This window comes from Artibeus jamaicensis, unplaced genomic scaffold (assembly GCF_021234435.1).
Source record: "Artibeus jamaicensis isolate MK-2021 breed Jamaican fruit bat unplaced genomic scaffold, CSHL_Jam_final contig_471, whole genome shotgun sequence".
NCBI lineage: Eukaryota > Metazoa > Chordata > Mammalia > Chiroptera > Phyllostomidae > Artibeus > Artibeus jamaicensis.
Window position 1 is genome coordinate 6690246 of NW_026521850.1, and position 27590 is coordinate 6717835.

At 53.7% G+C, this 27590-nt stretch overlaps 2 protein-coding genes across 9 annotated transcripts in view; one reads left to right on the forward strand and one right to left on the reverse strand.

Moving 5' to 3' along the window:
• Positions 1–27590, reverse strand: part of RALGPS1 (Ral GEF with PH domain and SH3 binding motif 1) — a 233640-nt gene that overhangs the window by 60924 nt on the left and 145126 nt on the right. The window lies entirely within an intron of this gene.
• The window catches only part of ANGPTL2 (angiopoietin like 2), a 34140-nt gene continuing 28365 nt past the window's right edge, over positions 21816–27590 (forward strand). The window contains exon 1 of the mRNA XM_037159207.2: positions 21816–22300. The gene's annotated coding sequence lies outside the window, so the exon portion shown is untranslated. The remainder of the gene's footprint in view (positions 22301–27590) is intronic.

The following is a 27590-nucleotide window of genomic DNA, read 5'->3' on the forward strand; positions in this document are numbered from 1 at the left end:
TAACGTAAGAGATATGAGGAAGGCAAACACATAGCAGAAGAACAAACAAGAGTAATGTCAGAGGCAGCAATGAGTGAAATGGGTGCCTTGGAAACTCATGTCAATGATGAGAGGGCCAACTGGGCAGGGGGCCCCCTGATGGCCAGGGAAAGGGCGAGAGAAGGAAGCACACGAGGGGACAGGGGCCTGGGAACAGTGAGCCGGCCCAGGGAAGGGCCAACCAAGGACTCTGTGCCAGGTCCGGGACAGAGGTGCATTCTCAGACAGATCCTGCATAACGTCTGCATTAAAAAGGAAATCTTGCAAAGATCCAGGTAAAAACCAAAAAGCAAAACATCCCATAAAACTCAGAAGTGACCACGCCCCCCCAAGTGAGCTGCGGGGCCACGCTGTCCCTGCTGCAGCGGAGCGGACTCTCCAACACCACGAGGACCGCGGCCACGGCCACCGCTCGCTTGCCCAACAGCTTTCCTGCTGGAAGAAGGGCTTCCCAAAGGCAGGAAGCACTGTTTACTCATGAAATGTTAACGGACATCTGGTTGCTTGTCAATTGCTCTGATTTTTTTTAAGAAGAAAAATATTGTCCCCTAGTAATTATGGTGCTTAAGTATAAAAACCCAAAGAGACTTGATACATGATTTTGAGTACAGTAAAATCCAGTCAATGCACACTTTTTTCCATATAAGCTCATGAGGTTGTTTCCCCATCGCTGACCAAGGGCTGCAGAGGACGCCAGCCTCTGGACACGCCATGAACGAATGGCATGTGCTCTGGCCACATGCGCCCGTCAGCATCCTGTGCAGCCAGCACTGTGGAGGCTGCCTGGACCTTCGGGTCAGAGAGCGAGCCCTCGGAGGCTCTCGAGACTGCACGGGACCTGGGTAGGCGGGAGCTCCCGGAATGGAGGCCTCTCAGTGGGCCTGTGGAAAGGCCGCCGGGTGACTGGCTGAGACAGCACAGGACAGCCATTTCTGTTGAGCCCAGTGTGGCTCCCCGACCACTGGGTACCCAGAAAGCAGGAGCCCGTGCTCGGCCGTGGAGTGGCCACGCTGAGTGCAGCTGACAACAGTGTGGGTGGGCTGGGTGGGGGGCGAGGGAGCCTGGGGACCCCAGTAAGAAGGTCCCTGTGGAGTTTGGAAAAGCTCCTCTCAGCAGGAATGGAAAGTCCACCTCGGGGCACAGGTAGAGGAGGAATGATTTGTACGTGTCCAATCTCCGGCTGCTGTGGGCGCTGCTCTGGACAAAGGCCTGCTCCCCTCCCTTGAGGGTTTCCTGACTGTGATCTGGCCTGAATCTTACTCTTACCAAGACCTCCATATGCAGGGACGAAGTGGGGAGGCAGGGGCTTGAATGAGGCTCTGGCATGGGTGGTGGGGGAGCGGATGCCAGTAACGGAGACAGTGGTCACTGAGTTCCTACTGTGTGCCAGGCTCTGGGCTAAGAGCTGCACCTACACAATACCCTAAAGTCCTCACTTTACAGAAGAGGAAAGTGAGTCTCAGAGAGGCAAGGTGTTCATCAAAGAGCACCCAGTGAGTGCGTGGCCGAGCCCTGACCATGCCCCGGTCTCACTCTGGAGTCGGGGCTCCGGCCCACGGCGTGCCCTGCCTTGGCCTTCCTCGCCCTGGTCCTGCGGGATGGTGCATGAGTGTGTGAAGCCTGAGGAGGGGCTGGACAGGGGCACCACCAGTTGTGGGGTGACCCTCAGCCAGACCAGGTGCTCTGGGCCCTAGACCATACTCTCCGCTCATCCACCAACAGGGCCCCAGTGAAAGCAGCATTACTCTGTCATTTGGGTGGGGAGACTGAGACTCAGGGAAGTGGGGTGATTTTCCAAAGGCCTCCTGGCCAGTACTGAGAAGACCAGATTCGAATCCAGGTCTGGCTGGCCCCAACCCGTGCTTCCAACCTCCCAGCAGTGGCTGGGTGGGCCATGGGGATCACCTTTCAGTCGTGAAGCTCTGTTTTGGTTCATGCCACAAGCTGAGTCCTGTGGTCCCTGCCCTTTGAGATCCTCAGTCCAGGCCTGGAGGGCTGAGTCACAAACCCTACCCTCCGAGGGGCGGATGTCCTCTGTGAGGTGGAAACATCTCTGGGCCAAAGCAGGACTTTGCTCCAAGTGGATCTCTGACGGAGGCTGATCTAAGCCCCATCGCATCTCACTCCAACTGGCTCAGCCACATGCCCGGGCTAAGGCCTCCAAAGCCAAGTGCTTCCTTCAGCAGAGGCGTCCGCTCTGCTGTCGGCACTGCCCCAGCCGTGAACCTTGGGACGCGGTCCCCTGAGACTTCTCAGCTTTAACCATAAAACACCACTGTCAACCAGTGTGGATGGGCTGGGCTTGGAAGCAGGAGGACCGCCACCCTCCGGAGCAGCCGCTGGGCTAAGTCCTCTAGAGGCCGGCCTGGGAAGTGGGTCCCCCTGGTGCCACTAGGGTGGGGGCTCCAGAGCAAGGTGGTCCATGGGGGGTGCCAGCTCCACTGCCGACCGGCTCTCAGTGGCCTCTGAGCAGTTCCACAGCCCCGCTGACCCTCAGTTTTGGCACAGATGCAATAAGGCAGAGGGCCCAGGGCTCCAGCTGACATCGGAGATGGCACTGGGGGTGGGGGGGTGGTCTAGGCTTGTCCCAGACGGCCCCACCTTGCGTTGCTCTTGAGGCTGACTCGCCAGGTGCCAGGAGGAGAGGGCGAGGCTGGCTCTCCAGTTTCCTTCAGACTTTCTCCAGCTGTGAGTCCTGCCCTACTCTGAGACCTCTGCCTTGGTAATTACGGGACGCCTAGAAAGAAGGGGTTGTTTTTGATGGGGACTTTTTCATCTCTAACTTAAATTATACATCATGCACTAATGTTCTAACTCCGGTGTCTTCTAGAATTCCAATGAGACATAAACACACTCCCAGAAGCACAGAGTCTGCATTCATTACTGGGACCACCTTGAACAAATAAGAGGTGCCACCAAATCTATTTATAGTTTAAACATCTTTCCACTGTCTTTCCTTTAAAATTCACTGAGGCAGTTCCCACACAAACAAGGAAGAATGTCCAGCCCGACAACCATTCATTCATTCATTTGGGCCTAACGTCTGGGTAGAGAGCAATGAAGTCGCGCATGGGGAACCGAGAGGGAGCTCAGGGGCTCTGCACAGAAAGATGTGGGGGACGGATGGAGACATGCAAGTCAATAAATAAAAGCCCTCATGTAAAACCCATTACATCATTACCTTTAAAATAAGACCACAAGGCCAACGCTGATGGCCAGTGAGGCTGTGGTGGGAGGGGTGCTGCTGGCAGCAGGGGAGGTGGTCCGGCCTTCTTGGAAGGCCTTGGGATTCCAAAGTCAGAAAACCGCCAGTGATCCGCTCCGAGGAGCTTCCTCGGAGGGAGCGATCGGAGAGGGAGGGAACTCTGCAGTGGCCAGGGGCACAAGAAACACAAACTAAAAACATCCAAGTGTCCCACAGCAGGGAAACGGCTGGAGAACTTGAACTATATGACAAAAGTATGGGAATAAACATATGGAATCATCGAGTGCTGAGCCAGAGGGATTTTAAGTGCTTAAGATATTTGCAGGAGTGTCAGCCAGGTGTCTGGGCAATTTTTAAGGAGAATGTATTCATCTTCAAGTAAGATAAAACGTGATTCTAATCACTGATATTAACTGTCAGATTTACGTTTCTCACCAAAGTAGCAACAAATACACATCATATATAATGAAAAGATATAAATACATTTACACACATAAAAATATCTATGTAAATACAGTCAAAAAGCCCCCAAAGAAGAGTGGTTTCCTCCCAGACACCAGGAATCCTCGTGTGCCTGCTCTGCCCAGCTGTTTAACTGGTGACCCACCATGAGGGGCCCACAGTGGCTCAGGGGTCTTCTCTGCAGCCAGGACAACGGACCTTCGCAGCCCTCCCTAGCCCTCCCCAGACGAGTCAGGGCTTTGCTGACCTCATTTGACCTTGGAGCGCCTCTAGGAGCTCCCGTTCCTGCTTCCCTCTGGACATACCCACCCTCCTGTGGCCTCCAGAGTCTGGGCCCCACGGGCCTCCACCCACAAAACGAGGTCGGCCCACTCAGCCTGGCGTCCCAGGCCACACGTGGCGCGGCCTGTCCTACACACCAGTTGCAGCGCAGGGCGCCACACACCCGTCCATCAGACACTGTGCTCTCAGAGCCTGAGACCAGGACCTCCCTTAACTCACACATGGGCAGGTCAGTGGGGACCGACTCACTGCCCCCTGTGAGGCGACCAGACCTCGGGCACTGAGCCCTGGACATTTGTTGCCACTAGGCAGCAGAGCCTGCAGCCTTTCTAGCCCAATACCTGGCCTGCCAGCCACCTCGACTTACTCCCCAGCACCTGGGGAGAAGGCAAGAGAAAAGGCAGGAGGCCTCTCCTCCCAGAATGTTCCAAAGGAAGACACTAACATTCAGAGCGTTATGCCCACTTTCATCAACAGATCCTACATGAGGCTGGATTTTACAAACAACTGTGAAAAACCCCACATCTTCAAGGGGCTGTGGAACACATACTCCAAAATGACAAATCTGTACCAAAGATTCACTTACAAATAAGGTGAAACTGTGATAAATTTTTATATTGTAATTTTGTATATTCAAGACATTTTAAGTAAGGGTTACATTTTTTAAAACTTTTAAAAACGGTGTTAGCAAAAGGCCGACAACTGTCCATACTTGGGACAAAATACCCTTTATTCTGGGATTACGCCCTGCTTAGGTTTGTCATTGTTGGTGTTAAATTGTTCCTTCCTCTAGGAAATAGTAATGATAGTCTACATTTTCTTCATTCTCTATTACAAAAAAGCTGGCAGCCTGTGAGAGTCCCCAGAATTTCTTTCGGAAGCGCCCCTTGCCCATGGAACCAAAGTCCAGGACATAGAGCCGAGCCCACACCAGGCTGTCTGGCAGGTCGGTAGGTGGGACTGCCGACTGCAGTTGCCATGGCGCGGGCCGGAGCTGGAAAGCCCCAAGGTGACTTCTGAGCGAGGAGAGTAAGGCGGCCAGGCTGGGAGGCAGCTCTGTGGCTGCAGGCTGCAGGGTCTCCAAAATTACCAAATATTTGAAAATCAAGTAAGTAGAAATTTCAGTCTGGCACAAAAATCTCAAGCTTGAGCTCACCTCTTCCCTCTTTTTCTGTCAGGGTTTCTGTATCACCGTGGGCTTGACCGCCTGGACCCTAATCTCACTCGTCCCCCCCCCCTTCTTGCTGCCCAGGGGCAGGCGTCGGAGCCTGGGCCCCCGCACACGTCTCAGGAGGCGTCTATCTCCCGGCCTCTGCACAGGTGCTGCCGGAGGCGCTCGCCCCGCTGGAGCCCCCACTCTCCAGCCCCAGCCAGGCTCCGGCCCCTCCACAGCCCTGCCCTTCCTGCTGCCTCCCCCATTCCCTCTGGTGGCTGGTTTTCTCCAACAGCTGCCCAGCACCCCCACCCATCCCTCCCTGCAGCCCCCTGCTCTGCCCCTCTGCGCTCCCCACCCACCTCTCTCTCAGGGCTGCCCTCACCCCATCTCCTTCAGCGGGGACCCCTGGCCGGCCCCATGTTCATCTGGGGATCTCTGCTGTCTCCCTACCTACACGACCTCATTCTTTTCATGTTTGAAAGAACATGTCTTTTCTGATTAGAAGGGAATTTACATTCATCCTGGAAAACAGATAAGAGAATAAGGAGGAAAATAGCCGCCTGGGACCCCACGGCTGTGAAACGAGCACTCGGACCGAGGTGTGCCCCTCACACAAACACCCGTCAGCACAAGCCGGCAGACAGCACGCCGCCACATGGTGCTGGTGGGCTGCTCCATTGCGGGGAGCCCCAAGGGTCTCATTCTTCTGTGAAAGGGGTAGGGCCCCAACCCGAGTTCAGTACTGAGCTGGACACCCCGAGTGCCTTCGATGAAGGACCTTGGAAGTGGGCAGGGGCTGCTGCAGGCCCTTCCCAACCGCACATGATCAGGGCTCTCGCTTTGTACAGGCGCCCAGAAGGTTCCAGGGTCTGGGAGTGAACAGCACAGCCCACACGTCCAACTCTGCCAGTCGGGCCTGCAACTTCTGTGGCACCCCAGAGTCAACCCCAAAGGTGGGAAGGAGAGCAGGAAAAGGAGAGGCCAGACCCCTGGGGTGGAGAAGAGGGGCTGATCCAAGCGCCCTGATCCTTTCCTCCTACACACTCAAAGCTGTGACAATGGCAACAATAATAGTGATCATAGTACCATAAAAGCTGACCGTGTTGGGAGCTCACTATGTGTCAAATTCAAACATTTGGCATTTGTTTTCCTCCAAGTGTGGACACACCTCACTGAGAGGCACATGGGTAGTCTGGGGATGGATGTCTGTATCTCTTTTATCGTGTATTAGAAAACCTACAGCATATCAAACCCTTACATCACAGATATGACTAAAATAGATTTAAAGAGAAAAAGTAAGAAAGATAGTACAAATAGTAGAGATGGTCTAAGGTCTAAGTTTGGGGAAACACAATACTACCCTGCCAGATTCACTCAGCAGCTGTCCTACACTCGTGTGACCATGCACAGGGAGGTTAGGTGGCTCCCTGGTGAGTGGTGACGGACCCCAGAGCCTGGGTCCTCCTCACCCTGGTCCCTCCGCTTCTCTCCTTTGCCCTCACTGTGCCGACCCCCCTGCTGCTCGCACGTGGCCCAGGGCAGGTGCTCTGAGCTCCAGCCTCCCAGAGGGTCACACCTCTGGCTATCCAGAAGCCATCTCCCCACACGTTCCCATCGTCGTTTTGGTGGCGCTGTCCCAAAGGGCAAGCAGGTTTATTGGGGCTGCAGCCAGGCAATCAATGGCTGAACTTGGCCCCACACTTCAGCTCGTCTTTCTCCTTCTTCCTCTTCTTTTTCTTTAAAGATTTTATTTATTTTTAGAGGGAGAGGAGGGGAGGGAGAAAGAGAGAGAGAGAAACATTGGTGTGAGAACCTACTCACTGGATGTCCCTCACACGTGCTCCAACCAGGCACCGAACCTGCAACCTAGGCCCGTGCCCTGGCCGGAAATCGAATGCGCGACCCATCGCTTTGTGGGATGATGCCCAGGCCAGTCAGGGCTCCCCCTTCTTCTTGACAGCACTGGAGTCGGAGGGGCCCTTGGCCACACTGAGCTCCTCTGCCAGGCACTCAGCGACGGTCTTGATGGCCCAGAAGGCAGCCTCACAGGCACCTGTGCAGAGCATTCAGATGGCCTGACTCACACGGCACAGAAGGGACAGTCCACAGCCTGCTGCCACATGCTTCCGGCTCACCCAGTATGAGTCCAGTCCTCCAGGAAGCCACTGCTGGTGACAGCACCGGGACCTGCAGGGGCCCCCTGCCAGCGAGCAGACGGACAGTCCTGAAGTCACGCCGGACCACGCGCGCGGTCGTGAGTTTCTTGCCATCGTGATGGCCGTCCTCTACCAGAGTTGGTCAGGTGCTCCACAGTGGGTACGGCACCTGGCGGAGGTGCTTGGCTGCAGGGGCCCCGCTCTGTGGGCTGGGTGGGTACCTGGCATATTACCTCTCTACCACGATGTGATCCTGCAAGGAAATGTCATTGATCTGTCCATCATCAGTGCTCCACGTCCCTGACAGCGTGACGTCGGGTCTCTGCTCCTGCAGGTGCAGCCGTCTTCCACTCGTCAGCCTGAGAGTGCAGCTGGGGGGTCTCTGCCTCTCTGCACGTACCACGCGCCACCCTGGCGCAGGCAGGAGGAGCCCCTCAGGTCCCCTGCCGGTTACTGGTCATGCCCACTGAGGCGTCTGTGGCAGCACAGCCAGGCACAGTGGGGAAGGCTCAGGAGCATTTATGTGGCCACTGAATAGGGTGCCCTGTGTCTGAGAAGGAGAGGACTGGGTGGTGTGGTCAGGCAAGGGTCCCATGGCCCTGGCAGTCACAACCTCCTGGGGCCTCCCAATGGTCAGACTGACCCAGGAATGGCAGGTCTGGAAATTTCTCCCAGTCATAGGCCACACCAGCAGCCTCTTGGGGACAGGGGCCCAAGGTGGCTGGTCAAATCTTGCCTTGCCAGGCCGACTGCATGTCAGCACAGGACAGTGTGACCCAACTTCCAGCCAAACCTTCCTCTGAGGCAGGGCAAGCCCAGACAAGGCACCATTGCCCTGAGGTCTGGAGTGTCTCTCACAGAAGGATCATCTTCCATCCCTTGTAAGGACAGAGAGCTGAGACGCAGGGGCCGAGCCAGGGAGCAGATTACAGGGAGAGACAGAGCAATCCTGTGGGACCCAAACCTGGGATCCTCATCTCTGCCAAGACCAGAACAAGAACTTGAAGAATTCAGATTAAGTCTGTGCTAAAACTTCTGGCCAGTGAAAGTGTTCCTATTCACCAGTAACTGTGACCCTAGCATGTTCATGCTAATCTAGTAAGTGCCACTAGCTGGGCACCCGGGGGACATCAGGCACTGGGCTTGATCATTGGTGAGCTCCATGGGGACCTCACACAGTCTCCAAAAGAGCTACCATTATTATGCCCATTTCACAGACCTACCTACTCTGCAGGTCTGGCTCCCAGAGCACTCCCTGCATAGCGCTCTGGGCCGCCTCAGGCTCTTCCTCTGTAATAATCAGTCTGTAATTAAAGGAGTCTAATCCAAGTGACCTGAGTGGCTTCCGCTCTCCCAGGGCTGTCTGCTAGTTCCGCATCACACCTCCCTGAGCTCTTAGGGGGGGCCCCATTTACAGATAAGGGACCTGGGCTCTGATAAATTAAACTTGTCCAAGGTCATCTGGCCAGCAAGTGACAGAGTGGGGTTCAAAGCCACATCTGCCAAACTCCTTAACCTCTCATTTACTGATTATTCAACACCTGCCCCAGGGTCAGTGACCACATCTGCTTTGCTCTCAGCCATTTTTCCCAGAGTCAGCTCAGTAAATGCTTCTTAAACAAAAAAAAAGGGGAAATGTTTAAGTCAGAACCCTTTCAGCTGCAAATGACAGAAACTCACCTGAAACTAGCTTCAGGAGGGGGAAAACCCTAGGACGGCTCACAAGACCAGGGGCTGCAGCATAAAATGCAGGCAGCCCCAAGGGTGGTGGCCGGGGGGTGATGGCCAGGTGGGAGGTGAATGCTGAGCAACAAAGAAAACAGCCATCGTAGCAGGTGACCTTGTCAAACAGGAAGTTATCTCAGTTACCCAGGTGTGAAGTAAGCTTTTTGACAAACTCAGTTACTACTCATCACTGGACAGTTGAAAATACAACCCTGCTGTGAACTGAATGTTTGGGCCCCCGTAAGGTTTGTATGTTGAAACCCTAACCCCACGGTGACAGTATTAGAAGGCAAGGCCTACAGGGGGTCGTTAGGTTGTGAGGGTGGAGCCCTTATGAATGGATCGGCATCCTCACAGAAGAGACTCCAGAGCGCTTCCCTCACTCCTTCCACACTGTTCAGACACGTCAGGAAGAGAGGTGTTGAGGGACCAGGAAGTGGCCCTCAACAGACACTGAGTCTACCAATGCTTTGATTTTGGACTTTCCAGCTTCCTAAAACTTTGAGAAATGAATATTTTTTGTTTATAAGGTACCCAGCTTATGGTACAGATCCCCATAAACCAGTCAAAAGTTGAAAATGCAGTAGATACCACACTGAAGCGTACCAGTTGCTTGGCCTCGCGATCACGTGCCCCTCTGGGAGCTACGGCACAGCCCAGCAACACAGGACAGTGTCGCGCTGGGTACTGCTAGCTACGACAAGATCACCGTTCAAAATCCCAAGTATAGTTCCTCCTGAACACACGCAACTTTAGACCATCGTCAAGTTGAAAAGCCCTGTCAATGACCGTTAAGTTGGGACTGTCTGTGTTTTGTGACAGCAGCCCAAACTAAGACAAGCCATCATCCAAGACTGAGAGAAAAATCCTGGGGTTATTCCTGTGACCACCTGTTTTCTCTATACTGTGTAGTCTACAGGTTTCAATTCTGAAGTCCCTGCTTTCTTCCTTTCCTCCAGGAACATGGCAAGAAGGACAGAGTGTGGAGACGGTGCTTACCAGGGCCACCTGTGTTGGAAGGGACCAGACCAAAGCAGGTCCCTCCCACGACAGACAGGTGATACCTGCATGAAGAGATCTCGCTTCTCCTGGAGAGAGGGACCCAGTGAGGTCTGCCAGGTGAAAGGCCAGTGGTCACAGTGACACTCAATGACTTCACCTGGCAAGCTGCAGGAAAAAGCCTGGGTGTGGAGGGAAGCAACCCAATTCCCGACCTCGGCCATGAGGGTGATAAAGGCATCTCACCCACAAGAAAGGGATGAGGACTCCCAGCCAAGATGGAGGCACAGGTAGATACACTGTGCCTCCTTGCACAGGAAAGGGATGAGCACACCTGCCTACAGAAATGAGGACGGTGAGGGTGGCGAGAGCTCATGGGTTTGCACACTTCTGAGGGCTGGGACAAAGGTCGGCATTTTTCCTGCTTCACCGGGCGCCAGTGCTGGCCAGGCTCATGGATGTAGCCTCAGCTGGTTGCAGCTCATCGAGTGGATGCTTCTGTCACGCCTCTCCCACAGAGTGGGGGCTCCTTGGGCAGCCCCGGTCCTCTTGAGCATCTGGGGTCATCAGATAGCTGAGGTCATCGCTACATTATCGGGGAGTCTGAGTCCCCTGGGAGCACAAATGGGAAATGTTTATTCTCTCCAACACCTACTCCCCACCGGCGCTGTGCTGACTCTGCTTCCCAGTTTTGGACAGCTGGTCCCTCGATGGAATTGGGCCAGATTCTATAACTCTGCAGTCGCTTTCCATTATTAGCACAGTCCCATCTCAAGATTTGAGACTTGGTTCTGATCATTTAGAGACTTGATTCAAACCCAACCTGAAGAGCATCTCCATGAGTTCTCCCTTCCCTCCCTCCCCTCTCCCTGGGGGCTCAGAGGAGGTGGGATGGAGAGTGCTCTGCTCTTCATCAAGTCCTTTCCTTTGTCTGCCTGAATGGCCTCCCCTGACCGCTTTCAGACAGCAGTAGCGGACCTCACCGGGTCCTTCTCTCCGGGACAGCTGAGACCTGATCACACAGGAGTCACCCGTCCACGGTGGGAGGGGCCTTGTCTGGTCCGGTCCCCTCAGACATGGGTGGTCTCCACACAGCTGGAGATCCAGGCTTCCTAAGTACCTGCTCAGCTGTGTCCTGGCCTTTCCTCACTGAGGAGCAGCCGGCCAGCCCTTCTCTGCCATGAGGGGCACATGGCCCAACCCCTTCTCCATGATGGCATTCCGCCTGGGCAGCCACAGCTCCTGCCCTGCTGCCAGCCTCTGTCCTCTTCACGTGGAGACCCTGGGGTAGCCTCTGACACTGTGCGGGCCACAGAGAACTGGAATGGGAGGGTGGCGCCCACCTCTTCGGATTCCACAGGGCCCCACCTTCAGAGATCTCTACACCAGTTTCTATGCTCAAGAGGACCCAAACTTCAGAGGCTAACGTCACCCCCTTCTTCTTTGCCCCCAGAGAGGGAGAGGGGGCTGAAAAGCACGTGGCCCCCTACTCTCAGCTCTCGAGGGCTCTCCCACGCTCCAGGTTGGGTCTGAGGGCTCTGCAGTGCATCACACGCCCAGTCTCTGACAAGGACTCTGCTGCAGCCTCCTCACTCATCCTCGGAGAGAAGCAGCTGTGTCACCTCCAAACCACCCTTGTTTCGAGTCCAGGACCTCTCTCTCACAGTGCCCACGCTGGATTTGCAGGAGTGGGTGTGGGGAGGAGCTGAGCTCCGGAGGTGGGGCAGGACAATCACGTATACGCTCTGTAGTTACGCTCAGCTGTTCAGAAGCTCTGCTCTGTTAACAGCGAGGGGTGCGGCACTTACTCTTACTTAATACATGCAGCGTTTCAACAACAAACAAAGAGCTGAGTCGGCTCTGGGGCCAGACCTCGCTCAGAGTGACCTTGGACAAGACTGTCGACTCTTCTATGGCTCCGTTTCCTCACCTGCACAGGGGAGGTTAGAACCATCGTACCCACACAGTAAGCCATGGGCTCTCTGAGATAATAAAGAGCTTCACACTGTACCTGGGACACGGCAACCATAAACTTCACTGCAGACACAGTGGCTATTACCACTTATAGGTGTTTCCAAACACCAGAGTGAAGAAGAGGCACGGACGGGGCCTTGGGCAAGGAAGGGTCGCGGGCTGCCAGCCTGGTGTCCTTGAGGCTGCTCCAGCTCCGGCAGAGGAGCCAAGCACTGTGCCAGGCACGTGCGGCCCGAAACACACGTTTTGTTCAATGAGTGGTGTTCTCTTAATTCCAGGAGACTACTAATTTGCTACTTATTAATGAGGTGTTCTGAGCAAAGATTTAAGCTGCATTTGGTCCAGCAACCAAGACAGACTGTGGGTCTTAAAAAAAAATATGAGGAGGAGAGACCCCTCTGTGTACAGAGGGTGGGCAGCCCTCCCGTCCCGGCCAGGCAGGAGCCAGCAGGAGCCGGCAGCTGTCTCCCGGCGCCTGCCGGAGCTGGATGGCGGCCGTGAATACTTTCTTTCTTAAGTGAAGCTCCTCTCTGTGTATGCTGAATCACAGCATTCACGGGGGGAGCGGGGACAAGAGCATTTCCTAAGTGGATACCAGGCATCAGCTGGGGCAGGGAGTGGGAGGCCTGGCTGGGCCAAGGCTCTAGCAGGAAAGGAACGTGAAACCGGCTCCTACAACGTTGTCTCTTCGACCCCCTGTGGTGGGTGCTGGGGGGGGGGTGGGACAGATGAACACTCAGACCACAGACCTCAGCAGGGGGGTAGAGGGTGGGGGATGAACAGACCAGGCCAAAAATAGGCTGAGCGTCTGGGGCTGGGGCGTCAGCTGGGATTTGCCCCTTCCAGCAAGTCAGGGCTCAAGCATTCTGTTTACCAAATGCTTTGCACACGTAGAAACCGGGACGGTCTAGGCTCCACGTTAAAGGGGACGGGGAGGGTCCCCCCAGGGTGGACTTCGAGGTGTTGGAAGCATCTCTGCCTGGTGATTTCACTCTGGCCTTGTGCCTGGGAAGCTCGCTCCATCAGCACCTTGCCAGAAGTCCTCACTTATCTGCCCAGCCGCCTCCTTGGGCCCCAGGAAAGGTAAGCAAGGTCGCCAACTGCTCGCTGCCCCTGGGACGAAGATTCCAGCAGGAACTTGCAAGGGGGCTGCGACCCTCCTGCCCTGACCATGAAACTGCCTTCAGTCCCTCATCTCCGGTTTGGGATGAAGGCCTTGTCTGACACAGACAATGTTCCAGAAGCCACAATTTTTAAAAAATTTATATAAGATGAGGATGATTTAAAACAGCTTTGAAAATTTCCAGTGAAATTTTTATTATGGGGACACAAAGAAAATTGAACCGCTCTTGTCTCTGTTCCCCAGCTGGGTGCAGGGGAGCCCTGCGGGCCAGGCCCCGGCCCCCGCGGCAGCATGAGAGCGCAGGGACAGGCACGTGAGCCTTCCTTCACATTCCGTTATGATGACAGAATGAAAGCCCGGCGGCTGAAATCCCAGCAGCACACGGCCGTGAGTGAGTGGACCTGCAGCCCAGGCTCTGGGGTTCGGACGGGCTTGGTGAACATTCGCTGACTGAGCAGCAAATGTGCCTTGACTGTTCGGTGTACCCAGACTTGAGGGGAGGGGCTGCCCAGACTCTGTCCCTGGCTGGGGGCTTGACAAGTCAGGAACGAACTCGATCACACACGAGCTAAAAACAGGCTCTCAAAGCTGCTTTGTAACTGAGCGTGTGGCCTGTGCTGACATTTGTTTGGCAAGCATGTAACAGACTGTCTTCAAAGGGCTTTCCATGCAGCCCGGGCACCCTCTGTGACGCTGGGCAGAGCAGGGCAACCAGGAGCTCGGTCTTAGCACCCTCCCATAAAGGCAGGTCTCCTAACTTCTCACCAGGGCCAGGGACACGTGGTTCCCCTGCCGGGCACAGGGACGCAAGTCACAGGATCTGACCACAATACCTTCAGGGGACGACAAGACCAGCTGGCTCCCTCTCAGCTTACAGGCAGCTGTTTTATTAAATCTGGATGGATGGGGGGGGGGTTGGCAGCTCTGTCAGCTTCTTGATGCTCAGACCCTCCCCTAGGCCTTTCCGAGACCAGCAGACCAAGAGAGGAGGGGCCTTGCCTTTTTGGCCCTTGACTGTAGGTCAACTTCATTGGTACCCTGATCACTGAAACTGCCAAACTTCCTCGCATCTGAGAAGTCATCAGCTGATAAATGCATCATGTTCTAATAAAAACCAGAAAGTACTGCCAATTAAATCCTGACATGCTATTAAATTTAAGATGCAAACTCATTTCGGAGATCTTAAAATAAGAAAAAGTGTATTAGAATTTTAAAAAGGCGATTTCTTTTCAGAACCACCATGTTCCTGCTGGCTTTGAGGAAGCCTTCCTCCCAGTGCCATTACTTGCTGCCTGTGAGGCCTGGTGCAAAACAGAATGACTGCCAAGATGGAGGCATAGGTGGAGACGTCGTGCTTCCTCACACAACCAAGTTTAGAGACAACTAAATAATAGCAACAGAAAACACAGCCAGAACACAGAAAATTGAACTTTTCGGAAGTCTGATAACAACAAATTCTTCAGCCTGACCGGTAAGAGGGGCGAAACCAGCAGCTGGTAGCACAAGGAAAACTCGGTCAGACGGACTCGGGTGCGCAGAATCCAGGCACAGGATTGGACCTGGTGGGCAACTCAGTAAGCAATCGAGGGGAAACAGCGAGGGAGCAGGGCTGCAGGTGGACTGTGGTCGCGCATTCATGTGTGGATAGACAAGCAAGGGAGTGGGTGATTGGATGAGAGCCAGCAGCCCCAGCGGCAAGCAGCGGTGGGGGGGCGCCACCATTTCCCCGCTCTAACCCTGCTTCCACATACAGAGTCATAATCCAGTGACCTAAGTAGCCCTGCCCAGGTGAACAACCTAAGGCTCTGCTCTTCACCCAGCTGCGAGAAACAGCAGAGGGGGCCACCATTTCCCCGCTCTGACCCCGCCTCCAATTACAGAGTCACAACCCAGCAACCTGGGAGTCCAAGGCTCTGTTCCTCATACTTAAAGGGTGCAAAAAGACCAAAAATGGCTCAAGAAGATCTCAAAGCCCCAGAGCCTATAAATCTAAGCGATGAAGAAATAGCAAAACTCTCAGACGCACAGTTTAAAACACTGGTGATCAGGATCCTCACAGAACTGGTTGATTATAGCCACAAATTAGACAAACATATGAAGGCGAAACTAATTGAAATGAAGGGAATTGCACAGGAAACCAGTAGCGATGAAAAGGAAACTGGAACTCAAATCAATGGAGTGGACCAGAAGAAAGCAAATAATGGCCAAACAGAAAAGAGTGAAGAAGCAAGAATTCAAAAAAATGAGGAGAGGCTGAGGAACCTCCAGGACATCTTTAAATGCTCCAACATCCGAATTATAGAGGTACCAGAAGGGGGAAAGGCACAGCCACCAGTGGAAAACTTATTTGAACAAATAATAAAGGAGAATTTCCCCAATCTGGCAAAGGAAATAGATTTCCAGGAAATCCAGGAAGCTCAGAGAGTCCCAAAGAAGTTGGACCCAAGAAGAAACACACCAAGGCACATCATCATTACATTAGCCAAGATTAAAATGAAGGAGAGAATCCTAGAAGCAGCAAGAGCTAAGGGGATAGTCACCTACAAAGGAGTCCCCATCAGACTGTCAGCTGATTTCTCAAAAGAGAACTTACAGGCAAGAAGGGGCTGGAAAGAGGTATTCCAAGTCATGAAATCCAAAGACCTACAACCAACATTGCTCTATCCAGCAAAACTTTCATTTAGAATGGAAGGACAGATAAGGTGCTTCTCAGATAAGATCAAATTCAAGGAGTTCATCATCACCAAGCCCTTATTATATGAAATGTTAAAGGGACTTATTTAACAAAAAGAAGTTAAAAAAACATGAACAGTGAAAGGACAACAAACTCACAGTTATTAATAATCACACCTAAAACAAAAGCAAACTAAAAGGACAGCTAGATCAGGAGTGGAAACATAGAAATGAAGATCTCAAGGAGGGTTAGCAACAGGGGAGTGGGAGGAGGAGAAGGGGGGAGAAGGTACAGAAAATAAGTAGCATAGACAGTAGATAGAAAATAGATGGGGGGGCAAGAATAGCATGGGAAATATAGAATCTAAAGGAATTGAGACACATGGTCATAAACTAAAGGGGGATAATGGTGGGGATGGGGGGTAGGGTGGAAGGGAATGAAGGGGGAATAGAACAACTGTAACAGCATAATCAATAAAAAATAAATTTATAAAAATTATTTAAAAAAAAGAGAACAGAATGATAATACTTCCCTTGTGGATTTTGAGAGGAGAAAAAAAAAAGATACTTAAAGAATGTTGAGCCCGATGTCTAAAAGTCACAGGCAGCTGTGTCACACGGTGCTCTAAGAGGCTAGTGGGGACAACGTTTTGTCATCCTCTGGTGCCCAGGTGGGTGCAGTGATCTGAACCAACCCACGAATTATTAGGACATACTTCCCAGCAGATATGACCAGGAGCAGGGAGGACAGAGACACCCACCAGCTGGCTGGGTGTCCAGTGGGGCGACAACAGCAGCGAGTGCAGGAGGTCCGGGCAGAGACCCATTTAGCTGGGACGCGGGGAGTCCTGTCCCTGAGGTGGAGGCGCGATTGAACTGAAGAAACTCTCTGGTCAGCAACAATGGTAAAATTTGGACAATATACACAAACTACGTCGAAGCCCTTGAAAATGACCCAAAGCAACAGAAACTGGAGGAGACCTGGTCCTGGAAATGTGGGAAGCATGCCGCGGCACTTCCCAGTTTACGGTGACATGTGGGAGAACAAAACTAAAACTGAGAGCAGTGATACTGTTGTCTGGGAAGAAGGCGCAGAGGTCAGACACGGAGGATAAACAACGAAGAGGGAAATGCCCGATACGAGGGGACCACAGAGGGCAAGCTCCAAATTGCTGTACAAATTCCACCCCCCAAATCCTTAGTCAGCCCCTACGTTGTACATGCATAGATAGAGACTCTAAGAAGCCCCAAAGCTCCCTGACAAAAGCAGGGGCAGGGAGGCAGAGTTCGACAACTGCCTGGAATCTGGAGTACAAGTTCTGCTAAATTAAAGGGGCTGAGTAAACATTTACGACTTTTGATTTAATTCTAGAAGAACCATGCCTTGCAAATAAACCCAGTACTAAGGGTTATACCACAGGGCTATGGGCAAAGCCAAAATAAACCTACCTGAATAAAACCTGAAAACAAAGCCTTGACAATCTCAAGTGGTTATGACAGTAATTTGACTACCAGCTAGAATAAAACACAGCGTTCTTTAGAGGAAGACAATCAAATATACAGTCTTTTTGACGTATCATCCAAAATGTCCAATATACAATTAAAATATAAAAATGTAAAAAAGAGGAGAAAAGTGTGACACAGTCAAGAGAAGTAACACTCAATAAAATCGGACCCACCAATGAACCAGATGTAGGAATTAGTAAACATGGATTTTAAAAGGGCTGTGATAAATATACACAGGATTTTCAGAAAATGAAGAATAGAATAAATAAATGGATAGAGAATCTCAGAAGAGAAATAGACCTATAAAGATAAACCTAGGTAAATTCTAGGAACAAAAAAATAAAGTACCTAGCATAAAACTTATTTTGGATGAAATTAATAGCAGATCAGATACTGTAGGAGAAAAGATCTGCAAAGTTGAAGACAGGTAATAGAAATGATCAAAACTGAAGAACAGAGTGAAGAAAGATAAAAATAAATAAATACGGAGACCAGTGGGACAACACCTAGTGTGTAAATGAAATTCCAGAAGGGGACGGGAGGGGAGAGAGAATTGGGCACAAAAAGTATTTGAAGGAATAATGGGCAAAAAAGTCCCCGTACATGACCAAATTCAGTGAAAAACATCAACCCATCAATCTAAGAAGCTCAGTGAAGCCTACACAGAATAAATACCAAGAAAACCACACCTACTCGGAGCACAGTCAAACCACTAAAAATCAAAGACACAGCGATCTCTCAAAAGAAGCCAGAGGGGAAATGACCTGCCACGTACACAGGAGCAACAATAAGGAAGAAAACTGACTTCTGCACGGAAACAGCAAAGGCCAGAGGCAATGGAAAGGCATTTAACAAGTTCCAGGAGGAACAAAAGTTAATGTGGGACCTGTGAAGCTTGACATGCTGTTCCTCCCCTCCCAAGCACTCCCTTAGGAGCGCACAGTGACAGCACCCATGCACTCGCCCCCGCATCGCCACTTACATGGTAGGTTCAACACCCCGGCGTTGCCAACAACAACAACAACACTGCAACTGTCAGGAAGGGCTACGGCCTGGGAATACAGGAGATCATCTATGCAAACGGTCAGACACCATTAGGGCTCTTTGTACGCTGCCGCCATGTAGACATCAGACATTTTTCATCCTGACCAAAGCTCTAATGAGGAAAATGAAACCTGTCTCCTCCTTAAATATTTTAGTCACTTGACAGTTTGGTCCCTCGGGCTGGTGGGAACGCGGGACTAGTGCTCCCACAGAAGGGCAGGTGGATTCCGAGACCCAGGAGCAGTCAAGGTAGGCACTGGACTGCAATGCTCTGGGTGAGCATGGGGAGCAGGCGGGGGAGGGAAGAGCACGCCCACCCTGTGCGGGGCACTGTGCCGAGTGCTTCAGGAGCCTTATCTTAATCCTCGCACGGACCCTGAGGAATCTTAGCATGCGTTTTTTAAAAATGAGGAGACGAAGTCTGAAAGAGAATCAGAAGACTGCCCCGTCAGTGAAGGTCTGTTAGACTCTACGCCATGGCTCTGTGCCCTCCGCCAGTCAGCCACGCAGGAGTTACTCACCCCAGGGCACTGGGCCCAACAAAACCGGCACTCCCGGCGGCCACACCTTGGATCATCTCCACTTTACAGGTGAGCAAAGTGGGGCTCAGAGCTACCGAGTGGTAGAATTAGAGCTTGCTTCTCTGGCTCACACTCCCCAGCTGCACACTCGACTGTCCGAGGCCACCAAAAGGGCAGAGGTCATACAAAGATGGACAGAGCGGGGCCACCTGTGCTCCACCCCCTCTTGATGAGGTCCTGGGAACGTTGAATTGTGAAAGCAGATTTGTTTGCAGGGGTCTCAGGCTGTCCCTGTTCCAGAGAGAGAGGAAGTCCAAGGAACGCCCCTGCCCCTGACCTGGTGATGCCACGGCCTCTCCTACCAGGATGCTGTGACCGTCTCCCAGGAGCTCCAGACGACGTGCCTGGAGTTCCCATTGATCCGGGCTGCACTCGACAGTTAATGGGGACGTTCAAAGTAAAAGCAAGTCAGAACACTGCCATGCTTTCAACCTTTCAACGGCTTCTGCTGTCCTTGGGGTAAAGCCCCATCTCTCACAAGGCCTCGTGTTCTGCCCTGCTCCCCTCTCCCCTCAGCCAAATGTACCTCCCAGACCCTTGAGAGAACTCCATGCACTGGCTCTCACCTCCGGGTCTGCTCCAGTTACTAAGGCTGTGCAACAAACTACGGCCCAAACTCAGAGGCCTAAAACCACCACTTCCTCATCCCCCTGGGTTCTGTGATGAAGAGTTCAGATACGAACCAGTGGGATGGCCTGTCTTTGCTCCTGGTGTCTGAGGCCTCGGCAGGAAGACTCTAGCTGTGGGGAACTCGATGGCTAGGGGCTGAGACCATCAAGAGGTATCTCTCCTCATGTGTCTGGGGTTGATGCTGGCTGTTGGCTGGGATCTATGTGTCAGACAGGCTCTGCGTGGCAGCTCCTGGGTAGCTGGATTTTTCCGACTCAGGCCTGGCTCAGGGCTCCAAAGGACAGCATCCCAGTGCTCGAGGCAGGAGCTGTGCTGCCTGTGCTCATCCAGCCTTGGAACTCCGGTAATGCCACCCCATTGCGTTCCGTTGGTTACAAGCAAGTCACCCACCCACCCAGATTCAAGAGGAGTGTCGAGGTCTTACCATGGACCAGGAGATATTGTTGGGGCCATCTCTCTGAAAAAGCAATCCACTACATGGTTTTTACACACCATTGTCCCTGCCCAGACCACTGTCCTCGCTCCAACCTCACCGCCTGCTAACTCTTACTGAGCGCTCAGGTTTCAGCTGAAGCACCACTTCATCAGGGAGGGTGCCGTGACTGCCCTGCCAAGGCTTAATCAGGGCTCCGGCTCAGATGCTCCCTTAGTGCCCAGAACGTCTCATGCAACCTAGTCTGTCACCTGTCTCCTCTCCTGACTGTGAGCTCTATAAGGACAGGGACTTTGCCTTGCTAGTGCTGGCCCAGAGCAGGTTCCACACATCCTGGAGAAGAGAGACAGACAGCCAGGAGAAGAGACAGGAAGAGGACAGGGGGAAAGAAGGATGCACACTGGCCTCCAGGCTGTGGAGGGTACGAATCAAAAAGAATCCAGCCCCCCCACCCCGTGCCTCTGCCTACGTTGAGCCCCCAGCCTGCCGAGGCTCCACCACCAATGGATTGGTCACAGCCGCACCGGGCCCTGCCACAGACTGGCTGGGCATCCTCATCCCCACAGCAGACGTGGCGAGGGTTTCTGTCCAATCCAGCCGTCTGGCTAATGTGGCCTATAACATACTGGGGTCTTTTGGCAAAGACACGCCTTCTGAAAAGGGGTGGGACTGACAAACGGAGAAAGAAGAAGCTGAGGCAAGCAGAGAACTCTGCTCCCTGCAAAGACAGAAATGGCGGCCCTTACGTGGGGAGGGCCAGGACGTACCCATCTGCCCAAAGACCGAGGACATGCTGCACCGTGCCGAGGGGTGGAGAGCACTCCTTTAAAGTTCCTCTCTCAATCTGTACACAAACATACACACCACCATTATATCATCCATTTTTTTTTAAGGAAAGAAGGGTCACCACACTGTTTCGCGTGGCTGTGGCCCCAGCCGAGGGAGACACCTGTGCCTGCGGCTCCCTCCCCGGTGCCCGCCCCTCCTCTCTAGCTCTGACTGCCGGCATTCACGAGCTCCGCACCCTGGTGACAGGCTGTGCCAAGGAGTGTGGGGTCGCCCATTATTTCTTCCTGCAGAACCTGCTGGGGGCTGGGGTCAGGGCAACCCTTGGCCCACCGGACGCCGAGTCCGAGTGCAGCCCACGGAGGCATGCGTGCCCTGTGCCGGGCCCTATCCCGACTGACCTCACATGAGAGTCCTCGTGGGCAGACTACTAGTACTCGCTCATCTGCTGAGGCATGAACGGGATGTCCAGAGAGATGACTGCATCAGTGACTTAATCAAGGCCTCACAGGGGGAAGTGACAGTGTCCCTGTGGTGCTGCCCTCACCCCCAGCTGTGGTGTTCCCACTGCCCTGGGCTCCTGCCTCCTGCTCTTTCACGGCACAGATGTTCCTGGCTTCTGTGCAAACATCCTTGGGCTCCCTTCCCCGGGGTTTAGCGGTGGGAGGGAGGCTGCAGGAAGGCCATCTGCAGGGGGCTGCCCTGCCTGCCCACCTGGCTCTATGGGGCAGTGCTGGGGGAGGACCCTGCTCCCTGCAGGTTGCACACAGTTGCCTGCACAGCTGGAGCAGACCTCAACCCCTTACCTGAGTCAGAGGGAAAGCTGTTTGCCTTTCGGAGCGAACCAGGAGCTGCCTGGGCTCTGGAGAGCGGGCGGGCCAGGGAGCAGAGCTGGCCAGGTGGCTGGTGCCAAGGAAGGAGGGGGCCGCTGAAGCCGCCAAAGCAGGCTGGGGCGGGAGGGGCCAGGCCAGCTGGGGCCGGAGCTAGTGTGACATCACCGGGCGGCCCGCCTCTGTCTGGGGCTGAGGGGAGGCCCAGAGCCTTTCTGGGGCCTGGGGGATCCTCTTGCATTGGTGGGTGGAGAGAAGTGCCTACAGCCAACCAGGGTCAGGCTGCGCTCACAGTTTCCTCCGGCGGGCGGCATGTAAAGGCTCCACAAAGGAGTTGGGAGTTCAAATGAGGCTGCAGCAGACGGCCTGAGCTGCGGACGGACCGAGCCCTGAGCTGTACTGCCCGAGCCCAGACCTGCAGAGCATGGCCCCGAGGCAGCTGCCGGCTCCCATCCCAAGAGGAGGCAGGTTGTGAGCAGCCCCGCAGGACTGCCGGCCAGCCCCCACCCCAGGCCGGCGGAGCTCTGCTGTGCAGGAGGAACAGAACCGGCAGAGGCCAGTGAGGCAGGGCTGCTGGGTAGCCAGGCAAGCCTGTGACTCAAGGACCCCTCCTGGAGGCCATGGACAGGCTACTTTGCTGACGGCCAAAGGGAAGCATGTGAGGAGCTGCCCCAGAAGCCAAGCAGGAGGGAAGAGGTAAGGAGCTAGCTTGGTGGCACAGAGGGACAGGAGGCAAGAGGCAGCAGCTGGCTGGCCCCATGTCTTGGTGCTCAAGAATTCTGGCCCCGCCAGCTGGGGTGCGTGTGCAGCTGGATTGCAGAGGGGGTCACTCCTGCTTTCACTGGGAACCAAACATAGAGTGAGCTGGGGCAGGACCAGTAGATGCTGGGGCAGAGGGTGGTGCTCTGGGCGTGAGATCAGGGGCTGGGGTTCCGAGGCTTCATCAGGCAGCCACCCTCCTCCTCTGCAGACAAAGAGCCTTTGGGGGCCGGCTGCAGCTCCTGGGCCAGCCCGGGCTGGGGGTGTGTGCATGAGTGCACACTCTGTGTAGGTGTGTGCCCGAGGGGCCGGTAGGCTGGGGCGTTGCAGATGCCAGGGGCAGCTGAACATCCGGGAAGGGGTTTTAAGTTTGGAATTGCTCTACACCTGGGCTAGGGGGGACACCCAGGCAAAAGAAAAAGCAAAGCCTGTCCTGTGGGAGCTGGGAGTCCTTGTTCATTGAGTTCCCTGGAGCTGAGCAGCCAGGGCTCACCCCTGAGCTGGGCAGGCGAGTGGCGAGGGGCTACAGTGCTGGAAGGGGCCTGCCAGCCAGGGACCTGCACTGCCCTGGCTCTCTCTGTGTGTCCAAGGACACCCAGTCTCCCCTCACATGGGACGATGGCCCAGGCACCATGGTTTTGCTCGGGCTGGATGTGGCTGGGAGACAGGGGAGGATCGGCAATGGGCGGGGGACAGCACAGGCTCCACATTCCGAGTCCCTTGAAAGCACTTGGTGTTAGATAACATTACGAAACAGAAATGCTTCCCTGACTCCTCCCCCTCCTCCTATGACATGTGTGTCACGGGTCAGCCGCTCCTCTGTTGTGGGGTTACAACGGCCCCCAGAGACCGGCCAGTCACTTAGCGAAAAGCCCCCTTTCATTGGGGCTCCGAGGAAAGTGAATGGAGGACGCCGGTTCCGAGGCTGGCCAAGAGCCCCCCGTGTGTGCTTTTCTAAACTGAGGTTCGGGAAGTAGCACTCACTGGCTGGGTTCAAACCCTAGCTCTTCCCTCTTAGCCCCTTCTCTGTGAAACAGAGTTTCCTTCTCTGTGAAACAGGATGATAACAGCGCCAATCTCTTAGTAACAGCTAACATTTACACTGCATGTACCCTGACCCCGGTGCTCACCAACCCTCCTGACCACCCTGGAACCTATGCACTGCTATTCATCACCCTTTTACAGGCAGGAAACTGAGGCACAGAGGGTAAGTGATTGTGCCTGAGGCCATGTGGTAGTAAGTGGCAGTCCCAGCACTTGAACCCAGTTCTCTGAACCTCATTCCACTGCTTTCTAGGAGGGTCATGCGTGGTCATGCTCAGGAAGGTCTCAACGCCAGTGCCTGGTATGTGGCAAACCTGCAGAAAATATTAGTCACTGCTTGTTATGGACTCCCAGACTCACAGAGGAGAGGCAGGGGCCCACACTCTCTTCTGGCACACCACCAGGGCATCAGAAAATCCACCAGGCCTGAGAGGGATTTATGTGTGGGACGACCTGTAGCATGCCCAGGCCCTGGAAGTCCACACTGGGGGTGACAAAAGGAATGTGGTGTTCCCAACACCAGCCTGCAGTACAGCATTCTACACCCACGTGGGCACTCTTCATCTGCCTGTCGGTCTCCCTGCTGGAACCACAGTAGGGAAGGAAAGTGAGCTACCTCTGTGCCACAGGAGGCCCCTGAAATGGGAGGACCAGTGCCAGGTTGTCCTGGAGTTGCACAAGAAGAGGCAAAGACCCCTGCCCCAAACCACCCCCTACCCCATCACTAAGTCTGACCACATGGTGGCCAAGCCTGGTGGGTCTTGCACCAGCCGACACTGGTGCATCTTAGCCCAAGACAGCAACTTCTCTCCTGTGGCCCCAGAGGTCTCAGTGGGCTCCCTGAACTCCTGGAAGCATTCTGAAAAGCTGACGTTAAATATTGGCTCCTCCAGCACAAGGCCTCTGGGATGGTGGAGGCCCCTGCCTGGAACCGGGGCCGCTCACTGGGCTCTCTGGGCAGCCTGGGCCAAGCAAAGGCTCTGACTGACTTCACAGGGCTGGCAAACAAAAATGGGGTTAGTCATCAGTCAATAAAGGCAGAACAGACCAAAACATGTGAAGTTTGTGGCCCGGGGGGCCCTGCGTGGTGCGATGGCAAGCTCATGAGCAGGGCGGAGCTGCTCCGCGCACGACGGTGTGTTAGGTGCCCGCTGAGCTAAGGAAGGCACAGGAATCATCTTTATTTCATCCTCACCAGAACCCCAGGGAGCAGGTGCTGGTTTTAGCATCCCATTCTAGAGATGACAAAACTAGGGCTAAGAAAGGGTAAGTAACTTGCCCAAGGTCACACAGTTGAGCATTATGTAGAACTTGACCCCTGCTCAGTCTGGCTTCAAAGTCCATACCTTTCCCTACTCTTCTGCCCTGTTCAAGGTGTCTTGACTTTTTTCCTGACCTTGTCATTGGGTCCCCGCCCACGGCCCTCAGCAGCTGCATCTGTTTGGGTTGATGTCCTGTAGAATGCTGCACGGGCCATCTGCAAACCACGTGCTTGTCACAGAAGCCTGCCTCTGAGACAGAACAGGCGTTACTGCCACCCTCTTACAGATGAGCCTCAGCAGAGCCCCACAGCCTGCCTGCCCTAACTCGGCCAGAAAGAGACGGGACTGGGTTCCTGGCCAGCTGTCTGACTTCAGAAACCCACGTACTTGGAGCTCTGCACCGCTGTCGGCACCCCCAGGTCGGCACCACAGAACTCGGGCACCAGCTCTGTGGAGCGGAGCCTCCTTGTGCTGCCTGCACTTGTACCTGGAGACTCCACGGCCTGCTGAGTCAGAGTGCAGGTCCTCAGGGTCTACACTGGGCCACACCCGAGCGATTCCTCAGAAGCCATGAGAGGTAGCCCTGGTAGCTACATTAGAACGAACGTAACAGAGTGCAGCAGGTACACTCAGCTCTGGCCTCTCTCTTAATCCCAGCTCATTCCATTCGGCACAATCTCAGTGTACAACAGGCGGATGGGGAGGGGCTCTGTTTCTTGTGCCCACAGCCCAGTGGGAGGAGGAGGTGGAAGGTAAAGACAGTAATGACACAGACACGCAGCAGCAGGAAGGTTGTAGAGACTTTTGGCACCAAGAGGGTCCTGCACGATGGGCAGTGCAGCCCCACTTTACTGAGGAGGAAACTGAGGCTCGGGGGTGCATGCAGCGCCTCTACCTAGGTCTCCCCATGGTAGGCCACAAGGCCAGGATGCGAACCCAGATCTGGGCTCATTCTGCCCTATCCCGCTGACGTCCTGGACACACACGCTGTGGAAATCTCAAGAATGAATCAATTCATTGAATAGCATTTCTTTTCTGTAAATTTATATAAAACACCCCAAATAGAAGGGTTATTCAGCCACTGGCAGCTTGGAGTTTGTGGTGATAGGTCACATCAGAACCTCATTCTGACGGCAGTTTCTATGACAAAATCCTAATTCTCTTACTTTGAGTGTAAGCCATATGACTAATTTAATAACAGCTTTGGAGGGGAGACACTGTAAATATTACATTGTAATGCTGTAAAACATCATAAAATGGTAAACTCTGTAAAACATTACAATGTCCCGTTACATGTGTACATCACTGGAAGACATTCTGATCACAAAAGTGTTCGTGCGTGAGTGGGGGGTGGGGGGCGGGGGGAAGGGCGCAGGCAACCTCTTACAATCGAGCTATTGTGTTTGGTCTATTCTCTGGTGAGACCAGCCTGTCCTGGGGCCAGCAGCCCCAGAGCCCCAGCTTCCCCTGCTGCCTAGGCGCTCCAGGAAGGCAGGCCCAAGATCCCCTAAGAAAATACCAGAACTCTGTTCTTATCTCCAAGAGATGCCTGAGGACTCGCCCAGCTCCCAGAATGCCCAAACTCCTGCTGCAGGTGGTCCCACTCCAATCTTCTTGAAGGAAAGATGCTATCTCTTAGTTACTGCTGAACCAACAATACGGACTCAGGGTCAGGCAGAAAAATGTACCTGTGGAGTGAATGAGTGAGTGAGTGAGTGAGAGAATGAGCGGGTGAGTAAGAGAATGAATGAGTGAATGAAAGAATGAGAGAGCCTGAGAATGAGAGAATGAGTGAGTGAATGAGTGAATGAGTGAATGAGCGAGTGAGTGAATGAATGAATGAGTGAATGAGTGAGTGAGTGAATGAGTGAGTGAGTGAATGAGTGAGTGAGTGAGAGAACGAGTGAGTGAGAGAACGAGTGAGTGAGTGAGTGAGTGAATGAGTGAGTGAGAGAATGAGTGAGTGAATGAGTGAGTGAGTGAATGAGTGAGAGAGAGAATGAGTGAATCAGTGAGTGAGTGAATGAGTGAGTGAGTGAGTGAATGAGTGAGTGAGTGAATGAGTGAGTGAGTGAGAGAATAAGTGAGTGAGAGAATGAGTGAGAGTGAATGAGTGAGTGAATGAGTGAGTGAGAGAATGAGTGAGTGAGTGAATGAGTGAGTGAATGAGTGAATGAGTGAGTGAGAGAATGAGTGAGTGAGTGAATGAGTGAGTGAGTAAGAGAATAAGTGAGTGAGAGAATGAGTGAGAGAGTGAATGAGTGAGTGAATGAGTGAGTAAGAGAATAAGTGAGTGAGAGAATGAGTGAGAGAGTGAATGAGTGAGTGAATGAGTGAGTGAGAGAGTGAGTGAGTGAATGAGTGAGTGAGTGAGTGAGTGAGTGAGTGAGTGAGTGAAGCAAGCCTCAGACCCAGGCGAGCAGGCCTGCCACACCATCCCATTCTCTGTTGTCCAGCTAAGGTCTCTTTTAGGGCGCTGCCTCCTTCCCAACCCCCACCCAGCTGGGTTAAGTGACACCACAGCCCTGTGAGCTGTCCTACCAGGACACTGATCACTCTGCAGTACAAATGGCTGCTCTCTGTCTCACCCACTGTCGGTGGCCCTGGAGGACAGGGGCCTTCCTTGTTCTTGTTCTTCCTCCAGCCCCCAGCGCAGTGGCCGCCGAAGGGGAAATGCTCAGAGAGTATGTCCAATGAAGGAAATCCGTGAATTCCTATTTAGTGACCCCAGTGCCATCCTGGTTGTTGGGTACTCAGAATGGGTACCATCCTGACTTTGCTTTTAAGAAGCTCACAGTCTGGGAGGGTAGACGAGCTGGGTCCTAGGTGCTGTGATGGAAGGAGCCACGCTGGTCCTGGGGGCTGGAGGAGGGCGGGGCCCTCACTGCAGACAGACAGATGGCCGCTCAGAGAAGTGGACT